This window comes from Zalophus californianus, chromosome 8 (assembly GCF_009762305.2).
Source record: "Zalophus californianus isolate mZalCal1 chromosome 8, mZalCal1.pri.v2, whole genome shotgun sequence".
Lineage (NCBI taxonomy): Eukaryota > Metazoa > Chordata > Mammalia > Carnivora > Otariidae > Zalophus > Zalophus californianus.
Window position 1 is genome coordinate 57,503,627 of NC_045602.1, and position 22,943 is coordinate 57,526,569.

At 45.7% G+C, this 22,943-nt stretch overlaps 2 long non-coding RNA genes across 2 annotated transcripts; one reads left to right on the forward strand and one right to left on the reverse strand.

The window, feature by feature from the left end:
• The first annotated feature begins 4,875 nt into the window (after positions 1-4,875).
• LOC113937772 lies at positions 4,876-16,219 on the forward strand. Its single transcript, XR_003524711.1, has 3 exons — positions 4,876-5,116; positions 5,287-5,492; positions 15,743-16,219. It is a non-coding gene; the product is annotated as an uncharacterized LOC113937772 (long non-coding RNA).
• Positions 9,167-22,704, reverse strand: LOC113937771. The gene is made up of 3 exons (XR_003524710.2): positions 22,399-22,704; positions 14,932-15,011; positions 9,167-11,938 (listed from the first exon to the last, which is right to left on the reverse strand). It is a non-coding gene; the product is annotated as an uncharacterized LOC113937771 (long non-coding RNA).
• Between the last annotated feature and the right edge of the window lie 239 nt (positions 22,705-22,943).

Here is a 22,943-nt window from a genome sequence, read left to right on the forward strand (position 1 = left end):
TATAAGTGTTTATGGAGTATTTAAATTGTCTTCTTTCATGGAAGACAGTTTGACAATAGCTATTTGATTATAATAGGTACAAAATCACAAGAGCACATGCTCTCTGCAAGTCAACCTAGCAGTTCAACTTTTAGGTATTTATCCTACAGATATATTTGCCCAGACAGGAAATAGAAAACCTACAGTTATTCATTGCAGCATTATTTGTAATAGCAAAAGATTTAATGTGCATCGTTTAAGGACTGGTGAAGTAAATTGTAGTACTTTCATACAATGGAACAGTATGTAGCTGTTTAAAAAAGAATGAGGTAGTTCAATTCTTTTGAATTCCATATTCCTGTCTGTGACTATTGCATATTCCCATTGTAGGGATATTCCATATTCCTGCATAGTCCATATGTTTATATATACTAATATGGAACCCTTTCTATGATAGATAAATAAAAACCAAGGAGCACAGTAGTTATATAATATACCCTTATCTGGTTAAACTGAACAAAAACTACAAATAAAACCAACTGGATTGTAAACTAAACTCAGTGAGGACAGACAGTGCTCTCGTATAGTTTGTCTTTCCTACATTGAACAGTGAATACTCCATTAATATTTTTTATTAATTTCAATAAGAAGAAATATCCTAAGTGGTAAAGGAGAGGGGGCAAAGGGAAAATGGACAAGTAATCATTGCTTATACTTGTTTGCCAACTGGGTGAAATCTCATCAAAAGAGAAAGTGAAATCTGACAGTTAATATGATGGTTTTAGATCATCGGTGGATTTTTGTTGTTCTCCATGAATTTGTTAGCTATTCCCATGGGAACTGAAGAGTTGTGTGTCCTTGATTGTATCAACTCCTTTTTCTACCTCAACTGAAAAAGAAAAGATACTCAGTAAAGCTTTGTCTGCCCAAACCTTATTCAGATCAGGTCTCTGTTACTTGCATGTCCTCACTACTGGATTAACTCGATTTCTCACTCACGTATCACATCAGGAAAATCAAATGAAAAGATGCTTATGAATTGGCAGAAAGCTTTGCTCATGCTAAAGAAACAGGTATACGTTGATTAAGTCTAGGTTTTCATGTTGCTGCTTGCATGTTCTTTTGGAAGACATATGACTTTATAGCTTGGACCTGGGAAGCACTAACTGTGCAATCTGGCTGTTGCCAAAGTAAACACCTGCATGTTTTCCCATCGGAATGCTCAGTGTGCGCTCGCTGAGCCTCAGTGGGGACGTTACTGCCACAGAGGCACTTATGTTATTTTTTCCTTGAAGGCTTTTTTCTAAGTAGTATTCAAGTGTGTCAATACAAAAAGATGTTTTCTAGTGTGACAAAGGCCCAATAATATTAATAACATCAGGAAGCTGTGGTGTTTTTTTGTTTTTGTTTTGTTTTTACCTTGTAATCACTATATTAAAGGCAGTGGGAGTCTTTTCTACTCATCAGAGAGCAGGCAATGGGCTTTTTGCAAGACTAGCCTTGCCCCTTTGGCTTCATCTCAGACAGATAGATAGATAGATAGATGATAGAGAGAGAGAGAAAGAGAGATAAATAGAGAGATAGATAGATACACAGACACACAGATAGGCAGACAGACATAGAAGATCGATATCTAAATGGTACATAGATAGCATTAGAGAGGTCTGGAATGAAGACTACTTTTCTCAGCTTCTCTTACCGCTGAGCAATAATATGTAAATGGTATTTCTGTATGGGTCTTCCAAAGACCTAAAGGAAACTGAATCTGCTGGGATGAGCCCATTTCTCATCCTTTGGGTCTGATGGGCTGTTGGAAGGCTACCGTAATACAGAGATGAATAAGGCACAGTCCCTCTCCTTGGGGCATTTATAATGAATTACACATTAAGGGCATGAAATGGAATACAGAGGAAAAGGGAATTGATTCTATGTGAAGGAAACCCAGAAGGCTTCGCAAAGAGGAGATGATCTAAGCTAGGCTTTACAGAATGGATGATAGCAATAATATCTCAGATTTATTGAAGACTTACCACATGCCAGGCAGTTGTATAAAATGCTTTACAGGCATTATCTCATTTATTCTATATGACAACACTGGGAGGTAGCTACTATGATTATCCCCATTTTACAGATGGAGGAACTGAGGGGCAAAGACATTAAATGACTTGCCCAAGATTAGAGAGCTGGTAAGTGGCTGAGCCAAGGTCCAAACCTCAGCCCATCTTATGTCCCTAAGGCTCAACTCCAGGATCTGGCTGCCTGGGACTGACGTGGATGGAGAGACAGGGAGGGAGAAAAGCATTCACTCTCATCATGAAGTCCAGTAATGGTCAGGGAGGGCAATTCATTCCAAACTGGTTGTTAGGTAGAGATTAGGCCAGTACTTCCTAAAGTATGCTAGCGTGTTTGGCAGAACATCAGTCTTTTAAGATGCTCAGCAGAAAAAGGAAAAAATACAAATAAACAAAAGACTTATACACACACTAACGTATAAAGGTCCTGAAAAGGCCTATGGTAAAGAAGCATGCTTAATTTTTATTTTATTAAAGTTTGGATTTCTCAAACTTATTTGACCACAAAACTTTTTTTTGTCATTATAAAAATTGTTGAATGTAAATAAAAGTGGAAACTATAAGATCATTTATATACTCATTACCCAGCTTTGGCAACCATTACTATTTTCTCCTACGTGTTCTGTCTATGACCACTTTTCTCCCTCTCTCCTTTTTTGCTAAAGTATTTTAAAGGAAATTCCAGACAGCATGGTATTCTACCCTTAAATACTTTAGTGTGCATCTCCAAACAAGGCGGAGATTTTCTTACAGAAAGTGTGATTATCACACCTAACAAGATTAAAATATTTTCTTAATATAATTTTACATTCAGTTCATATTCAATATTCCTGATTATCTAAAAAGTCAGGGCCCCTTTTTAAATTAAGACCTTTGGAACTCTCTGATTATTCTATTGTTTCAGTTTCATAAGCAAGTGCCAGTACCAAGCAAACACATATTAGAAAAATGTACAATCACTCACTGATAGTTCTTTTCTAAAACGCCATTAAAGAATTGAAACTCTCTTAATAATTCAGCCTGAAAAATACTGGGCAGAATATGTTCAGTCCTTCACCCTCAAGTTGTCCCTTGGCTAGTGAAGATACTAATAACTGGATTGAACCACCTTTTTTTTTTCCTTCCACTTGACTTTCCAAATAGAAACAAAATAGAAAATCCTTTGGATTTTCTGAGGAACACATTTTGGGAAGGCTTGATTTAGAGAAAATATCCATTTGAACGTAGGCTTCACTTTACTTGACTGTTTTGGTATCGAATAGCAATAGCTTTAGACTCTGATTATCTAGGTTTTTTTGTTTTTAAAGGCATCACCTTCTAAAAGAAAGGACTTAGTAATCAGTCCTGGTTTTGACTCCTACTACATCTGTGATATTAAAACATGTGTGCACACGCACACACACACAACTCTACAAATGTTAAAACAGAGAAGCACGGTGGCAAAGTTAGAATCAGATCAAAACCATCCGAAGCAAGTGACTAAGTTTTTTGAGATCTAGCGGAAGGAGATGAATCTAAAAGAGATGCTTTGCAATATGGATATGCAAACTGACACAGTAATAAACCATAAAGCACAACAGCAATTTAGCTTCCGCATCTATGACAGCAGCTAAAATAAACACCTCATACCACTACACTGCCAATGGTATCTTCTAAATTAAAGAACAGAAGAAATGATTTCATTAATTGATGCTTCAATGGCTAGCTAAATATTTATACACCCCACAAGCACTGTACTCAAAATTTACAGTAGCAAAGCAGCCTGCAGCAACCAGAATATTGATTGAGTCATAAAAACTCAAGGTTATTAACCCAAATATCTTCTTGCTTTGTATAAAACTAATTGCTAGGCCAGGGAATGCAATTTCTGAGACAATTACCAGGAATGGGGGCTTTAATGACTTTCTCTTACTCTTTGCATAAATAAACAGTAGCTGCCTAATCCAGGACACTGGATGAGTTTCCTTCTGCAGCTCAGAGTTAATCAAATGCATTTCTCACCGTGTGCCCAGGTGATTCTTTACCTGAAGTTAGACCTGTGCACATTCCAAATTTAAAATGTGTGTTCCTGAAACAGATACATCCTCAGGCCAACATCATATCTGCTGATATACAGTATCAACCGTAAGGTTGTGTGAAGGAAAACAAACACAAGGGTAAGTCATCAAACAATGAAATGTATCTCTATTATGACAGCCCAGCATAGTCATTTGCTGGTTTACACCGCATGCAGAAACTCCTGCAGCTTTGGGGTTAGCTAGGGAAGGTGTCAGGGAGGATTTGGCAGCTACCTGTGCTTCCTGCCAGGAGCCAGGCACCATTCCCCCACATAGCCAGGTGTGGTCTAGCTAATTGCTAATAGGACCTAGAAGAAAATTTTCCTCCTGGAGTGGACTCCAGGCTCCAGGGAGACCCAACCAGCGGAAGGGGAAGTGAAGGTAGAGCTTGGCATCTGGAAGGTATGGTGTGGGGCGACCTTCGGTAGTACCAGCAAGGAGTTTGCACACAGAGCAGTGGAGGTATTCCAAAAGGCAAGCCAAGTATGGCAGTCAAAAATCCTGAAGTTGGTGATATTCGGAAATCCAGGAAGATGGTTGTCTACACTGGGGAGGTAGATCAGCAGGAGCCAAGACCCAGGCATAGGCTGTAGGGAGGGCTTATAGGCAAGTAGAGGCTCAGGTTATCAGAACAAGACAGAATCCCAGTGTTTTAGTTGGAGTATAAGCTAGGTAAATCTCCTGTAACAAAGATACCCAACATAGCATGCCTTAAATAATGCCGAATCTCATTCCTCTCTCATGCAACCGCAGGATGGGAAGGCCACCACAGCTCCATGAAGTTGTCTGGGGCCCCAGGAGCCCTCTGCTCCGTGTGTCCACATTTGTGTCCGAGATGGTCGTGCCCGCTGTCCTTTCCTCTCAGCCACAGCATGCCGCCTGGCACGGGGATGGTGTTCCAGGCTGCGGGAAGGGGAAAGAGAACACGGAAGGCGAGAAACTTTATTGTGAAACTCAGGAAGCAGAAGTTACACACATCACTTCTACTCATGGCCCAAATGTCATCAGGTAGCCGCTCCCAGCTGTCAGAGGGACTGGGACATGTCATCCCTACCGATGTGGCCGTGTGTCCAGCTCAAATCCAGGGAGGAGGGTGGTAGTAGTCATTTCTTGTGTCTGTTGTAACACGTTACCAAAAACCTGGCGATTTAAAACAACAGAAATGTATCCTCTTACAGTTCCGGAGGCCAGATGTCCAAAATCAATATCACTGGGCTGGAATCAAGGTGTGAGGGTGGGTCTCCCTGTGGGAGCTCCCAGAGGAGGATGCCTTCCTTGCCTCTTGCAACTTCTGATGCCCGCCAGCCTTCTGGCCTTCCATGATTTGTGGCCACATCACTCCATTCCCTGCCTCTGGAATCGGATTGCCTTCTCTTCTGCCCAGGTAAATATTTCCCTTTGCCTCTCTTTTAGAATGATACATGTAATTGCATTTTGAGGGTCCATCCAGATCATTGAGATCCTTAATCACATCTGCAAAGACCTTTTTCCCAAGTAAGGTAACACTGAGAGGTTCCAGGGATTAGAACTTGATTTTTGGGCTGGGGAGGGGCGTGTATTATCCAGCCTGTTACAGGGGTACTCAATGCTAGGAGGAAGAAGGAGAAAATGGCCTCTGCATCACTCAGCAATCAGAATCAGGAAACTAGTCAATGCAGTGAACCTCGCTCAATGCCGAGCACCAAAGAATTCATCTCTAGTCTTCAGGTTTTCCTGGCTTACTTCTAGCCTGGTGTGGAGCCTGAACTGGGCTATGCCCTGGCTGGGCACCCATCAGACAGGTAGCCCTGGCCGTGGGGAAAAGACGGCCACTAAGCAAAGACTTCAGGTGGCTGGGCAGTGTGTGCCTTGTGAACAGTATCACCCATAGTGAGAAAGCTCAGTGAGCGCCACCCAAGGACACACGCGAGGTTCTTGGACCAATACATCAATCCTGAAGCCCTGGCAAAGCCCTGTTTGCAGATCGCAGCCCCTGAAGACAGGATGCCTTCACCGTCACATCCCCTCCTCACCCCCGAAATGCCCAAACAGTCCAGATGCTTGTTAGTGAAATGGCAAAACCCCTTTTCACCTACTTCCCCAATTCCACTCCCCAGATTTAACCACTGTTAACAATTTGATCCTTCCTGACTTTTCTTTATGTGTTTATAAACTCACACACACACACACACACACACACACACACACACGGAAAAATAGTGGCTCCTTTTTACATAAATTGGACCGTGCCATACTTGTGTTTTTATTTATTCACTTAATAATATATCCTAGACATCACTGCTAGTCAATAATAATAATTAATTCAGTGCTCACTCTGTGCTGGGCAAGGTGCCGAGCACTTTCCACATTTTTTATTTCGTGTGATTCTCACACCACCTTATTAGTTAGGTACTATTATTTTCCTCTCTAAATGATGACAAACATTCACAGGGAGCTCAAGTGACTGGTCCAAGGTCACACAGCTGGTGAGTGGCTGAGCTAGGGTTTGAACCCAGCTCGCCACTACCTGGACGTCACTCTTTGCTAGCATCCTTTGCTATCACATAGACACTCTTGGAAATCTTGTCAGGCAGCTCTTCCACCAACAACGAATCAGCTGTCGCACCAGACAAGCTTAACTTTTGCAACACGACCTCTTAGATTTCCCTGGAAACTGAAGTGGTCCCCTTGGTTACTGGATTGTCTTGTAGAGCCCATGGCTTCAGCCGCCCCAGTTCGTGCGGGGAGGGGGCCCTCAATTCCATCCCAGCGGTGGCACCTGCCCTGGTCCCAGTCCCTTGGCACCTTCCCCTTGGTCCCTATCTTCTCTCTGCCTCTAAATTTCTCTTAAACTCTAGTGGGTTTGGCCCAGCATCTGTCATCCCCGCTCAGATAAGCTGGCCTTACCTGGCACCTTCTCCTGAAAATTTACAGTCGTGAAGCATTTTTGACGCTTCCCTGGGGCTCCAGCTGGACACTCCTCCTCTCTGCTGCTACAGCCAATAGAAAGTCTTTACTATCATCACCGTTTCCTTCTGGGTCTCCCCGTTGGCCTGGAGCCGGCTGCAAGGGCTGGGTACCAGTGAGACCTCTGCTCCCCTTCTGGACCATTACCATGGAAACAGGTGCCATAGAGGAACTGTATCCCCCTTCCAGGCTGTTCACATTCCCCAGGTGCTTACCTTCTAGGGAGCTCTGTCCCTCTCAGCTTCCCCCTTGCCTACCTTCCTACCATTGAAGCCTTCTCTCATGCATGTGCGGGTGAAAATGGCCCATAATGTGGGCCCTCAGCCCAGGGTCTTCAGTCTTCCTAGCGGAGAGCAGGACTCCAGTGTCAGCCAAGCAGGCCCTGCTGATCAACACAGACACAGATGCTGGTGGCTGTTAGTGGGGTAGAGGGGCATTCACTCCAGAGAATTTGAGGCTTATGGTCTGACACTAGATCTTTGGAAGCTAAGGGTTTGCCCAGGGCAAAATGAGTTGCTCTGTGGGGCCAGGAAAGAAGGTCTCTGTTGTCTCAGCAATCCCTCCTGATGATTGGGATGCTGGGGAGCCCTGTGCATGGTCACACCCTTGCCGAAGCTGCCTTCTGGCCTGTCAGCTTGCCGTCTTCGTTCCTTGACCTAGTTGTCTTAGGCCTCACTGACCTGAGGGTAGACAAAGCAAAGAAAGCAAAAAGGTTGCCACGACTTTGGTCACAGAGACGCCATGGTCTCAGGATGAAGCCTGGCTAGAGGTTCCAGGCGGTTTCTCATGGGCCTGGTGACCCTCCTACCTGCTCCACCCCAGACTGGCTGAATCTGAATCTCTGGGATGGGACCCATGATGTGTTTTAACAAACCTCCTGGGTAAGTCTGATGCATGCTCAAGTTTGAGAACCATTCTGTGGCTCCTTCTGATTCTCTCTCTCCTCAGAGGAAACAGGCCCACTTCCCTCACAAGGGTTTTTTCTCCTGGGTAGCTGTGGTTTGTCACTTTAGACAAGGTGCCAACCCTTGTCAGCCCGTGCCCAGATCTGTCTTGGGCCAGGAGCCAAACTTTTTTGTACTCTGTTATGAGAAGCAGGTATCTACCAAAGATAAGAAAGGGGCCTAAAGTATTGCCCCGCTCAGAGGTACTATTGTTTGATGAGGCCAAGAATACTAACAGTGGAATCTCAAACTTTGGATAGGAGAAGGGAGACAGCACAGTTTTCCTGGTTCTCTTAAAACCATCATGGTGAGATGATGTTGTTGTCAGAAAGGGGACCAGACTTTGTCATGCCACATGCATACAGTTTTGTGCCACTTAGGCTGAAGTCAGACTTCTGGTAACCAAAACCTTCTAGAACTCAGGGCCGGCATGGGAGCCGGGGCCAGATCATGAAGGGCCTTGAAAGCCATTTCTTTTTTTTTTTTTTTAAGATTTTATTTATTTATTTGAGAGAGCGAGAATGAGAGAGAGAGAGCGAGCACATAAGAAGGGGGAGGGTAGGAGGGAGAAGCAGACTCCCTGCTGAGCAGGGAGCCCGATGCGGGACTCGATCCCAGGACTCCAGGATCATGACCTGAGCCGAAGGCAGTTGCTTAACCAACTGAGCCACCCAGGCGCCCCTTGAAAGCCATTTCTAAAAGTTGGTCTTTATCCTAAGAATGGTGGAGGAGTTGTGGATGGCTTTTAGGCTTAGGAATGCCACCCTCAGCTTTGAATGTGAGAGACAGCTCTGGATTCCTCGGGAAGAATGGATTGGAGTGGGGCCGTGTAGGGTCAGAACAAGTGAATGCTCAAAAACCAGTTGGGAACACAGGTGAGAGAGAATGGCAGCTTGAATGAAAGCATTGGCTGGGGTGGCAGAGAGAAGTGGACAGATTCTAGAAATATTAAATATGGAGGGAGAAGGAAAAAGGAGAACCTCCCTACCTTGCACATACTTTGCACTAAGAACTGTCCTGAACGTTGACATTTAAAGCTTAACAGTGACAACGTCATGAAGTCTGGGTTTGCAGACAGCACAGAGAAGCTAAATAACATGGCCAAATGGTCTCTTTCTTTTTTTAAAGATTTTATTTATTTATTTGAGAGAGAGAGAATGAGAGAGAGAGCACATGAGAGGGGGGAGGGTCAGAGGGAGAAGCAGACTCCCCGCCGAGCAGGGAGCCCGATGCGGGACTCGATCCCGGGACTCCAGGATCATGACCCGAGCCGAAGGCAGTCGCCCGACCAACTGAGCCGCCCCTGGCCAAATAGTTTCTGACTGGATGAATGTAAGAAGAGGGAGGGAGGAAAGAGTAAAAGATGACACTTGGTTTCTGACAGGAGTGCCGGGGGCGGATATTTGGTGCCATTTGCTGAGAGGGGGAACATGTGAGGAGAAGCAGGTTTTGGGGGGAGAAAGATAAGGAGCTCTTGGACTTGGATTGGGTTCGAGAGGTGGAGCTCTCCAGCTGTATCTCAATGTTCTTTCTCAAAGAAGCCACTGTGATGCAATGTACACATTTTTATCAGAAAGGGTGGAGATGAAAAAAATATGCAGGTGTTGGGAGAGGGGGAGTTTCAGGGATGTGGAATTACTGGGATGGATTGTTTTTAGGGCTCTTGGGCTCAGCCTACGCTTTAGGATTGTTATCCCTGAATCCTGAGGAATAAAGCCTTTGCCTTCTCGCCACCTCAGAGCACTTAATTCTCTTGTTCTGCATGTGCAGCCACTTCTTTGGAAAAGGATTCTTCGCCCAAGAGACCAAAATGAATCAAGTAAATATGTGTTTAGACAGTTTCTAAAAATCTGTAGTTTAGCCCAAGAGACCAGAAAGGTTCCTGTCTCCTAGGTAAATAGCAATTAAATGGTGTATTAAAATGTATATTATGTCCCTGATTGGTCCGCGGGGTAATTATGCATTTCAGGAATATTTTGAAACATGTGTTCTGCCTCTCTCAGCACTGTTTCAATCCGTCAAGTAACTGTATACTTAGAACATGTGTTCTGCATAGTAAGAGTCGTTTTATAAACCCCTCGTTAAAGGGAGCCAAACGAAAAGGCATTAGCTGCAGACCATTTTTCAGAAGTGTTTATGCCAGCCAAACGTAGACAAAGGAAAACAAAACCATAGCGGCGACGTCGTCTGCCACCGACCCTCCCCGACTGGCTGCAAAAACCTCGAGGGTGATCCCAGGCTGTGAGAAGCAGATGCCGGGACTCACTTGGACACCTTCTGGAGTTAGGTTAGAAGATGTCAAAAAAGCAAACTGGGAGAAGGGTTATAGCACAAGCACAGGTTACAGCCCCACGGGAAAAATTCACACTTCCTCTGAAGAGAATGAAAAGCAGGTGTTCTCTTGGCTGGTTGGCAACTGAGAAGCAGCAGGCCAAGGCCCAACTCTGTCGAGTGTGCCGTGTTTGCCAAGGGGTTGGAGCAGTTGGGCACTGGGGGTCGGTGGGGTTGGGGTACGCAACAGGAGAAGGAGTGGCAGGGTCCCCCTACCAAGCCTGTGGCCTGAGGCCGCTGGGCAATCCACAGCCGGATATCTTGGTTATCCAAGAGCATTCTTGGCCTCATCGCTGTTCTCAAGGAGAGGGCAGCACGCAGAACACTCTCTTTTCCCTGGTATTTCAGTCTCTCCTTCGTATTCCTGAGCACTGTTTGCAAGTTAACACTTGCGGAGCCGTAAGGGAGCGAGGAGGCACTAAGCATGCCCTTTTCCGGGTCCCAGAGTCTCTCCAAGCCCTTAGCTGTTAACTAGAAGGAACCAAGGCTTCCTCTAAACTCAATGGATTTAGTGGAAAAGGGGAGCTAGAAACTTCTTGAAGCAAGGTGGCATCGGCTGTATCATAAAGGCCCAAAGAGCTACAACCCAGGAGGGGAGAGGAGCTTAGGAACTTAAGATCCTCCTCGGAAGGGCTGTGGGGTGGGCAGGAGATGAAATAGAGGAACTCACTGAAGGCCAAGTGCACCAGGCGAGGAGAGAAGCAAACACAGCAGAACAAAAAGTAGGCAAACAGGAAGTGGAATAACAGGGAGGGTCCAAACGGAAGTAATCCCTGGAGGGGAAATTTTGAAACGCAAAAGAGAGGAAAGGAAAAGGAAAACTTTCAGAGGAAAAGTCAGGCAGCGTCAAAATACAGGCTTTCCTGGGGTTGATTGATGCTTGGCTTGCTTTGAAGTTCACCGGTGGTGGAGACCCCATTTTCCCTCCATCAGTCAAGAGAGTCCACTCTGTCGGCAAGATGGCAGCCCCCCTCTCGCTTGAATTGTCGTATTACAACAGCACACAACAGTGGCTATAATCTGGGAACTGGGGAATTCTTTTGACATTATTTTTGGAGCCAGTCCTAATCAGTTTCAAAGTATGACACAGATGCATTCTTCTGATGTTTGATGTCTAACATCATCGATACTGCTAGATGAGGAAGGAAACAGCCTGCCTGAAATGCCTGAGTAGGTCTTGGCAAGGTCTTACAGCCTGGAGAAGTAACCGTGACCTCAAAACCTGCAGCAGGGAAGGCTGCCAAGTGGTCTTGGGCTTCATCATGGGTTCCATCTTCACTGCCATCAACATTGTCACCGGGATGGCGGGCAGGAGGGCTGACCCCACTCCACCACCTGATGGCCCTCATTTGTTGGGCTCATACTATGTCCAAGCATTCCCGCGACGCCATCCCGTTCCTCATACCTGATTCTTACAACAACTTTGCAAGGTAGACTTTATCTGCTTCATTTACCAAAGGCGGAAATCTTGCATGATCTTGGCCTCATCAGTGACTTTGGTCTTCAGCACTGCCTGCACAGCCACCTGGGAGTGGTGCCCTTGCTGAACGGTGTTTTATGGGCTTATTCTTCATAGGTCACCAGCTTGTCACCCATGCAGACCCTGTTCCTGTCAGGGTGGGAGCAGGTCAGGAAGCTGTGAGCAAACGAGATCAAAGGAGCCCTAGTAGGGGGAGGGGTCAGGTCCAGGAGACTGGAAAGGGCCCACCCCCCAGGGTCCACTTGGTCATCTGCCACACAGCCACCACCTGCTGGGTGCCACAGGGGACAGACGGGAATCCTTATGAGGAGGCCTATTCAGGAGGTGAGTCATGAAAAACCACTCCATCAACTAACCAGTGTTTACTGAGCATTTATTCGACTATGTGCTGGATAAAGCCTGTTCTAGGGCGCCTGGGTGGCTCAGTTGGTTAAGCCACTGCCTTCGGCTCAGGTCATGATCCTGGAGTCCCGGGATTGAGTCCCGCATCGGGCTCCCTGCTCGGCGGGGAGTCTGCTTCTCCCTCTGACCCTCCCCCCTCTCATGTGCTCTCTCTCTCTCATTCTTTCTCTCAAATAAATAAATAAAATCTTTAAAAAAAAAAAAAGCCAGTTCTAGGCCTGGGGCTAGGGCTATGAACAAAACAGACAAAAATTCCTGTCCTTATGGTGCTTAGAGTCTAATGGAGCAGACAGAAGAGTAATAACTAGAATATACAGCAAGTTAGACAGCAAGAGGGAAAAGAGCCATGTAACGAGGAGAAGGAGCATAGGAAATGAGGAAGAGTTTTGCACTTTTAAATAGGGCGGCCTGGGAAGGCCTCAGGGAAGAGGTGACAGCTGAGTGAGGGCACAAGCTAGGAGAAGAGACTGCAGGCCAAGGGAACGTCAGGCACAAAGAACCTGGGACAGGAGGAAGCAGAAGAGAGGGTAGTGGGAACTGAGTCTAGAGAGGAAGGGGGCGAGGGATGAGGCCAGAGCAGGCAGGACCTTATAGAGACCCGGACGAACTGTGCTTCGCCAGGACACCAGCGCAAGGCTAATGAAAGGTTGTGAGTGCAGGAGGAAAATGATTCTAAAGTTTAATCAGCTCACCAGCCACTGTGTTGAGAACCGTCTGCATAGCTCTGAGGAGAGCAAGGACTGATGCCAAAAGACCAGTTAGAAGCTTCTAGAAGTTCCCAGGTTTCCAGTCCTCCTTCTCCTCTTCCCCACCATCTAATCCATCTCTAAGGTTTAATGATTCTACCTACGTTTCTCCCTTGCCCCTCTGCTGACTTCTCGCTGAGCCTCATCGTTGTTCAATGGAAGCAGTGCCAAGCGGCCTGGGGGTGGGGAGGTCTCCATGCCCCTCGCCTCTCACTCCCCAACCCTTCCTCCACATCACTGCTGGTGTAATTGCTTTACAATGAAGGTCGGATATTGTCCCTTCTCTAGACAGCTTTGATGTGCCAGATGCTGGGGGGATCGAAACATGATCCCTGCCCTCGAGGGACCCACAGCGGAGGGAGAGACTGAAGCTTGACCTCCCACACCAGGTGATGTGGCCACCGAGGGGAGGACATCCGCCTCAGCCAATCGCTAGAGGAGTGCAGGGTGAATCCCTTAGCAAGGCCAAGGAGGGAGACGGACGGAAGGATGCCACAGTATGCCCAGGCCTTAATAGATGAGATTCTTCAATGGAAAAGAAAAGAACAACATTGGAGGCAGGGAGAACAACCTGGGTCCATTCCTTTCAGTCCAGGGAAGATGGGCAGAACTGGCACACCATGGGGGCTCCATCTCTCAGGAATGGACTCACATTATTAGCCAGACTCACAATGACTGATGTAAATGTTTCCATTTGAATTCTTAGGAAAAAGACTTTATTTATTTATTTGTAAGTTTTATTTATTTATTTGAGACAGAGAGAAAACAAGCTGGGGGGAGGGGCAGAGGGAGAGGGAGAAGTAGACTCCCTGCCAAGCAGTGAGCCTCATGTGCGGCTCGATCCCAGGACCTTGAGATCACAATCTGAGCTGAAGGCAGACGCTTAACGGACTGAACCACCCAGATGCCCCAAGACTTTATTTTTTAAAGCACTTTTAGATTCATGGCAAAATGGAGTAGAAAGTACAGAGATTTCCTGTATATGCCCTGCCTCCTCATACATCCTGCCTCCCCTATATCAAAAGCCTGCACCAGAGTGATACCTCTGTCACAATCTATGAACCTATATTGACACATGATAATCACCCAAAGTCCATAGTTTTACCTTAGGGTTCACTCTTGGTATTGGACATTCTATGGATTTTGACAAATGTATAAGGACATGTATCCATCATTATAGTATCACACAGAGTAGTTTCACTGCCCTAAAATCCTCTGTGCTCCACCTATTCACCCCTCCCTCCCTACCACCTCTGGCAACCACTGATCATTTTAATGTGTGCATAGTCTTGCCTTTTCCAGAATGTCTTAAAGCTGGAATCATACACTATCATACCTGCTTTTTCAGGTTGGTTTTTTTTTTCACTTAGTGATATGCACCTTAGGTTCCTCCCTGTCTTTTCATGGCTTGATCATTCATTTTTTTTTTAAAGATTTTACTTATTTATTTGAGAGAGAGAATGAGATAGAGAGAGAGCATGAGAGGGGAGAGGGTCAGAGGGAGAAGCAGACTCCTGCTGAGCAGGGAGCCCGATGCGGGACTCGATCCTGGGACTCCAGGATCATGACCTGAGCGGAAGGCAGTCGCTTAACCAACTGAGCCACCCAGGCGCCCCTGATCGTTCATTTCTTTTCAGTGCCAGATAATATTCCATTGCCCAGATGTACCACATTTATTTTTTTAATTCATTGACCTACTGACGGATATCTTGGTTGCCTCCAAGTTTGGGCAATTATCACTAAAACTGCTATAAACATTCCTGCGCAAGAGTGTGTGTGGATATAAGTGTCCAGCTCATTTGTGATCGTCTTTGAAATCCCCTCCTTTTCCTCTGTGACACTGCCCGCTCCTGGTTCTCTTTAGGGGTAGACTGTCCTTCTTTCATCTCTGAGAGACTGTGAGCTCTCCTCATTAAGTTATGAGTGATGATTCCATATCATTCTTTATTCATTTGAAAAATATAGAGAGCTTACTTCATAGAGGGCAACACGCAGTGCTTCTCTCCCTGAAGTCTCTGTGTAACTTCAGAGGCTGTTTTGCAGGCTGCTAAGAGCTGATGAGAGAAATAAAAATTAGAAGGTCGTCCTGTCCTTGGAGAGGGCTTCCCAGATTGCTCTCTCTAAAAAGAGTCTCTCCTCCCAAACACACGGCACTCTAATTTATCCCCTTGTTGGTTTCCTTCATAACACATCAGCACTTGTCACTGTTTTCTCTGTTTCCTTCATTTTTGTCCTTCTCCCGGACTAGAATAACATACTCAGTGAAGGACGGTATATCTCCTATCATTGTATCACCATGGCCCAGGACACATTATGTGGCATATCCTAGGTTCCCGGTAACATTTATTGGTTGAATTTTTTAAATGAATGAATGAATGAGCAAGTAATTTCTCAGATGCAGGCCCTCCTCTCATCATAGGTAAGGGGGCCTCTCCCAAGGGGTCTGGGACTTTGTCTGCACGTCGTTGTCGTTGCAGAAAATAGATCTGCAGTGGTGTCCACCTAACACATGTTAGAGTCTCTTCTTTTTCCTGTTCTTCCTCACCCAGCAACGCTAGTTCTTTGGTTTTATAGGTTCTTAGTCCACACCATACAATCAATCACAGTTGTTCTAATCATTCAGTGTCTTTTTTATACTCATGACACATTTTCAAATTCCTGAAAATGTAGGAATCCAAGTGGTAGACCTTCCTATTATCTCTTGGCATGACAAAACCTCTGCTTTGAGCCATATTTATTTATTTATTTATTTACTTACTTACTTATTTAAGATTTTATTTTTCAGAACTCTCTACACCCAACGTGGGCCTCGAACCTACAACCCCAAAATCAAGAGTCGCATGCTCTATGGACCAAGCCAGCCAGGCGCTCCTCAAATTCCTGAAAATTTGATTGTGCACTTGAAGAGATTAAAAGATTCAAAGAGGGACTAAAGAAGTGAACAGTGATGAAGCAATGTCTCCCGGTAACTATAAAATTATCTACAGTTCCCACAGAGGTCTCCCTCCCCGACCATACATCTAGCTAGCATTGGATGTAACTTCTGTTAGTACTTAACACATTTCCAGCAAGTTGTACAAAGGTCTATACCAAGTTGTGATATTTGTCGACTAACATTGTTGTAGTAATTGTCTGTCACATCGTACCAAAAGTACATTTTACACATTATTCTGAGCTCATCCACCTGTGCAGGGTCTGCAGTCCATCACTTGCTCATCCATGTGCTGGTCTATTGTCTGTCAGTCTTCTGACACTTGGCTTGAACCAAATGCAAGAGAGCCACCACTGAGGCATATAAGGGTTCTGTTTCCTCTATTAAACACGTATCTAAGAAGTGAAGGTATGGAACTCTGCAGATGTGTATAGCAGTTTAACGTCTTCTATTGAGTGTATTTCTGTCAGGTAGAACTGGGCATTTCTCTCTAGTTGTGTAAGCAGGAAAGGGTGGAAAAGGGGAACTAAGAATAAGCCGAATTGGCCAAGGCCAAAGCAGGAACTGTACCAAGATCAGGCACGACTGATGGGCACTGGTGGCCACATACAGTAATCAGAGTGAAAGAAGATTAAAGGCCAAGATCAGCCAGATGTCTAGGAGAGCCCCCCCACCACCCAGTAGACTCTGCCCACCCACCGTCTCCTAGGAAACCTATCCTCCATGGCCCTCTAATTTTAATGAGGTGGTACCAAGACATAAGGAAAGAAATAGTCAATGGAGGCAGGATATTCTGTGGTCAAGACAGATGGAGGCAGGATATTCTGTGGCCATGAGGGAAGGGCAAGGAGGTGCCTGGGCAGGGGTTTAAAGTAGGGAAGGGGTAGGGACAAAGAAGAGGGCAACAGGGTTGTCTTGTATTATGGGTTAGACCACACACCACATCGCTGAGTTCAGTCTGTGGCTGGTTACTCCCTGACAGGAAGGATTACACGGGGGGTTATCAAGTGGGAATAAAGTGAAAATCTTTCCAGATACATGGCTCCTTCCTTTCAGGAGGGGTGGTCTTGACAGCTAGGTTCCCGCTAGGCTCCAGAGAATGATCTGGGGAGTCAGAGCCAGGCATTAGGAACCACTGACATCCAGGATCCATTCCACATCACCTTCGCTTTATTATTCAAATGTATTAATATCTTAGTAGTGGTTTATAAAAGCTCCAGCCTCCCCTACCTCTTCTCATTTCATCTTGGTTAGCTATGGTTTTACATCTTGTAAGGTCTTCAACTAAAAAAAAAAGTAAGTCGAGGGAGTCTGTGTAACTCGAAGTAGTTTTACTACTATACACGTACTATATTATACGTTTAAGCTCTGGTTTAAGATCTTTTTCTGGGGAGGAGATTTAAATGACAATAAGAGCAAAAAATGAGTTCTCATCACTTTCTGTGGATTTCAACATGATATGAAAATATCATCCCTCGTACCATTAATTATCAAGAATTTACAGGAGAATAAGAAGAATAGCCAGAGATATAAATATAGACACATATGCATACATCTCAAGTTTAATCCTGAGAAAAGAGCATCAGAATTAGAAAGACTTATTGTCACCGATATTCCTGAGTTATCTTACCATGAGACAAATTGCAAAATTTTATACATTGAAATCTATAAATGATGACGAAACCAAAATAAAAAAATGCCTTATTTATTGAAAGCTAAAATGTAAGTTATTTTTAATAGTACACAGACAGGTGGGTGGATTAGAATAGAAATCAGAAATGAGAGACTTACATAGCTATTTACATTATCTGTTTAAATCAAAAGAAAGAAAAGATTTCACTCACTTATTACTAATTAGGTAGTGTAGACAAACTAGGGAGTTTAGGCCAAAAATGCCACATTGTGACCAAGTCTTTCTAAATTCTTCATCTTCACCAAGCCAAAGTTACTATTCTCCCTCTTGTGTTACAGTAGGCATAGGAAAAATGGATTCAATTTCAAAATCAGGTCACTACGTCAACAGTTTTGAAATCAATTTTTATAATTTAATGGCTGATTTCCTCACAGTTCACCAAAACACCAGCTCTTGACCTATTTATTTCTTTCATTTAGATATAATGAAAGGCTATAAAGAGTGTTGAGCCTATTCTACACTTTTAAGTGCGTTAAATGATGTTTCCTTTTTTTTTTTAAGCTTTGATATTTCACACAGTTATCCAAGGTTCAGACATATAGCTCTATTTGAATACCATTCATCTTTTGTTTATATAAAAGCATAGAGATTTAGAGTTAAAAGGATGCTAGGATGCTTGGGTAGCTTAGTTGGTTAAGCATCTGCCTTTGGTTCAGGTCATGATCCCAGGGTCCTGGGATTGAGTCCCACATCAGGCTCCTTGCTCAGTGGGGAGCCTGCTTCTCCCTCTCCCTCTGCCGCCCCCCTGCTTATGCTCTCTTGATCTCTCTCTCAAATAAATAAATAAAATCTTAAAAAAAAAAGAATCCTAGAAATAAATTAATCCATATCAATCACCGACTTGGGGGGTACAAATGACAGAAAACAAACTTGAACCAGGTTAAGCAAAAGAAAGAATTAATTGGAATCAATCTGAGTGTCTCATTTAACTGTGGGCAAGGCAGGGGTACATGTAGGTCCCAGAGACACCTGGTCCAAATGCCACCAGAATGATCTCTGATCTTTGCTTTTCACTGCATGTTTTAGCTTCTTCAACTTCACATGTTGGAAACAGAACTGCCAAGTGGTCCTGAGCCCCACTCTACACACCCTACTCAGAAGTGCTGACTCTCTTTTCCCAGTTCCAGTTCAACAATAAAAACAAAAATCTCAAGGAAGCACTCTGATTGGCCCAGCTTGAGTCAGGTGCCCCCTTCTGGACCAATCAACTATGGCCAGGGAGGTAGAGTCATGTAAGAAAATGGAGGTCACAACAACTGGGGTATGGGAAAGAAACAGTTCCCAGAAGAAGTGGGGAAGATGATGGGCAGACTGCCCCCCTTCAAAAAAAAGTCCACTGACTCATTTTACAGATGTGGAAATTTAGGCTCAGAGAAATTCAGTGACTTTCTCAAGGTTACAACTTGTACTTAAACTCAAGTCATCTGGCACCCAGTCAAATGCTTGGCTCATTCCTCCACACTGCTGCTCATTTTGTGGAATCCTTATTTCAAACTCTTTCAGCAGGAACGGTAGGGGGTGGGGTGGAGGGGAGCGGGGTTAAGGGTATTATGCTATGCTTAAACTTCTTTCCAGTTTTTTGCTGGAGTTCTTACTCCAGCAGTCTTTTTGTTGTCTGGTTTTGCTTTATTCTCTTACTGGGGGAAAGTGCACCTGAAGCAGGAATCCCCCTGTTGTCTTCTGCCCCTGTCAGTCCCAGAGGGCTCACCCTGTGTCAAGTTGGATGGTTATCATATAACAGCTCACACTGAGAGAAGACTTATATAATGTACCAGGGGCTGTTCTAAGTGCTTTGTATACATTCTCTCATTTAATCCTCCTAACAGCCCTAGGAAAGAGCCATTAGCAGCATTATTATACCCATTTTGCAGATAAGGAAAGCGAGGCACAGAAGGTTAGTTGGCTTGCCTAAAGTCAGAATTGGGAAGGGAGGGAGGCAGGATTTGAACCCAGCAGTCTGGCTCCAAAGCCCTTGCTCTTGAACACTGCAATTTGCTCCCTCCTGGATAAACACCTCCAGCCTGGGGCTACCTGCACGAAGCCCTGTTAGTGTCTGGGACTCTTCAGATGCCTGCTGACCTGGAGTTGGCTCATCTCTGGAGCCATTGCCAACCTGTCTCTGCTCAAGGCCCCTCCCGCTGTAAGTCCGCTTCTCCAGACCCTTGGCTTTGACCACTGCTGCCTGTGCTGTTGTGACTTGCCCCGGGCCCACCTCATCTCAGGCGACAGAGGTAGCTGCTGTGGCTGTTCCTGGTAATGGATCTGCCATCCTGCCGCTGTAAAGAACCAAGTCTTCTGCCCACAGTGGATGGAAGTTTGCTCCCCAACCTTGACCTCATGGTTTAGGGAGGAGTACTTTTCTCCTCTCAGGGAAGTCTTGCTATTTTAGGTTGACAGGTTTTCCTTAGAGAAACCAGAATCGAGGTCCAAACGGGCAAAGGTGATTGTCGTAGTGACTCTGTACTGACTTAAGCACACCCCCATAAAGACAGACCTGGCCCCTAGTGACACACAGGGAGGAATACCGCAATTCTCCCCCACCTCGGGATGAGTTCCCCTGTCCTCATAGTTGGGGGGCAGCCTTTATCTCCTCCCCTGGTTGAGAGGGGATTAGAATTCAGCCTTTGGAGCTAGACTAGGATTTGAGTCCTGGTCTACCATTCACCAGCCTTGTGACATTGGGCAGATAAACTTGTAGCCACTATTCTGGTGTTTTCTTAAGTCTAAAATGAGGGTAGTAATATCTACCTCACAATATTATTGTGAAAATTCAATGAGATACAACTTAAAACTCACAGGACAGTGCCTAACATAAAATAAATTGCAATAAATGATGTCATTATCATTTTTGAGTCTTTTTTTTTTAAGATTTTTATTTATTTGAGAGAGAGATAGAGAGAAAGCACAAGCAGGGGGAGCAGCAGGCAGAGGGAGAGGGAAAAGAAGTGGGGAGCCTGATGCAGGGCTCCATCCCAGGACCCCAGGATCATGACCTGAGCCAAAGGCAGATGCTCAACCGACTGAGCCACCCAGGCGCCCCTAACATTTGTGAGTCTTAGCCCTGGTGGCTAGGCCTGACCTTTGGGCCCACAAATCCTTTTAATTTTCTGAAGGGCTTGAGGGTGGCTTATGTGAATAGGATGGCTTGTAATCTAAAGTTCGCTCTTGATCCACCTTCAGTTTAGGTCCTGGCTGGAGAAACATGAGTTTGATAACTCGGAAAGGCAGGCAGAAGTGGTAGCAGGACTGAGGAGAGGCCTCTCACTCAAAGCTGGTGCTGAAAGACTAATTTGCCAGTTACCTTCCACCGGCGAGAAATGTGATTTGTGCTATGTTCAGGCTGTGCCCAACCTGAGGGCCAGCCCTGGCAAAGCCAACTGCTTCCTGGAAATGCATTATTGCACAACCCCTACTCCTACCTCACCTCCCACCACTCACATCCATTCTCACCTCCTAATATTTTAGCCACAAGAGGTATGCTTTTTGTTAAAACTTCAACCATTCTTTTGCCTGGCTCTTTTTTTTCAGATCCCAAGTGTAGGCGCTATTTCTGATTTGCGTTGTTGATAAATGCTTGTATTTCACACGCCATACCAGACTCAGAGGAAGGACCCAAGCGGTCAGACATTTCACAGATGGGAACAAGTGCAAAAAGATGACCATGGAGATGGCTCTTTATGGGTGAATGAAAGATGCCAGGGTCCTGACTTTCAAATACTGTATGATCAAAATTTTGCTTTATAGTAACTGTATATGGGGGTGCCTGGGTGGCTCAGTCAGTTAAGTGTGGGATTCTTCATTTCTGCTCAGGTCATGATCTCAGGGTCCTGGAATAGAGCCTGGCACCGGACTCCTTGCTCAGTGTGGAGTCTGCTTGGGATTCTCTTTCTCTCTCTCCCTCTGCCCACCCCCCTGCTCTCTCTCTCTATCTAAAAAAACAAAAACAAAACTTTATATTAAGTGTATATGTGTGTGGGGGGGAGTATAAAATCCACATTCAGAGACAAATTGAAAATATTTTTTTTCCTGCTTTTCCTGGATGCCTTTTTATTATAAGCAAGCAGCCCTGCACCTAAGACATTACAGTTTGTGATTTCTTCAGCTAAGATGGCTTGACCTATATATAAGTATAAAAATCCCAGCTAGCCCAGACTTTCTGAAAGTGGAACTGTATAACACACTTCCCTGACATAAAATGCCATGAAACCTTCCTGTTTTTTTCCAGGAACCCTTGAGTCCTTAAGGGGACAGAACTTAAGGCAATGGGAAGGAAAACACACACACACACACACACATGCAAATATATTACCTGTGACACAAAAACAAAAGAAAATAGGAATTGGAGGAAGCAAATTATGAGAGATGGAAATAAAATCAACACAGGAAAGGGCAGGGGGACCCAACGGAAGCGCCAACCAGAAGAGGGAAAGAACCTTAGGACATGGATACACACACACTAAAATTAAAGGAAAAGTGCAAAGCTTTTTGTGTCTGTAGAAGAGAAGGAGGAATGGAGAGGAGAGGGAGACAGAGAGCGACAGAGACAGAGAGATTGCGATCTGGAGATCTAGACCGGGTCAAGCTGGAAGAACAGGCAGAGTAAGGCGCGAGACAGGGTGGGGAATCCCAGAACAATCTGTTTACAAAAAGACAGGCCTATGGAAATTCCACAAGTGACTTTAGAGATTCAGATCCGAAATAGAAAAGGACCCAAACACACACGCTCTCTGCGTGTTTTCACCAACTGCTGATGTTCCACCTAGACTAGAGGAAATTCTCGGCGGCTTTGAACAGACACTTTTAGATTTCAACAGACCTAAATCGTCGTCCACGTGGCCTCGCGTGCCCGGGTGGCCAGCCAGCGGCCGCGGTCCCGCTCGGACCCCCCGCTGCGCGGGGACTGTCCCCTCGGAACTCCCCTCGCACCGGCCCTCGGCCCGGGAGTCTCCGCTTCCCAGGCGCGCTCGGGGGTTATTGTTCTGCCTTCGCCCGCAGGGAGGAGGGGTGGGCCCGGGTGGGACGGGGTTGGGGGGAAGCGGCCGGAGGAGAACGGCGGCGGTACTCAGCTGGCCCCCGAGCTGGGGCGCCTCGCTGCACCGCGCCCCGCCTCTCGGCTGAGGACTATGCACCCGGGACTGGGTCTCCGGCAACCTGAGGCTGAGCGAATGCGGAGGCCGCCGGGCGCCTCCCCTGGCCCATCCCCCTGGCCTTCCCGGAGGTCTCCCGCTCCCCGGAGGCAGCGGACGCGGGCCGGGAGTAGGAAGCCGGGGCGGCCGTCCCGGTGCAGCGCAGAGGCTCCGGCGGCCGCCCGGGCGCTCTCGGCTCGGGGGAGGGACGCTATGACGCACCCTCCCGGTATTA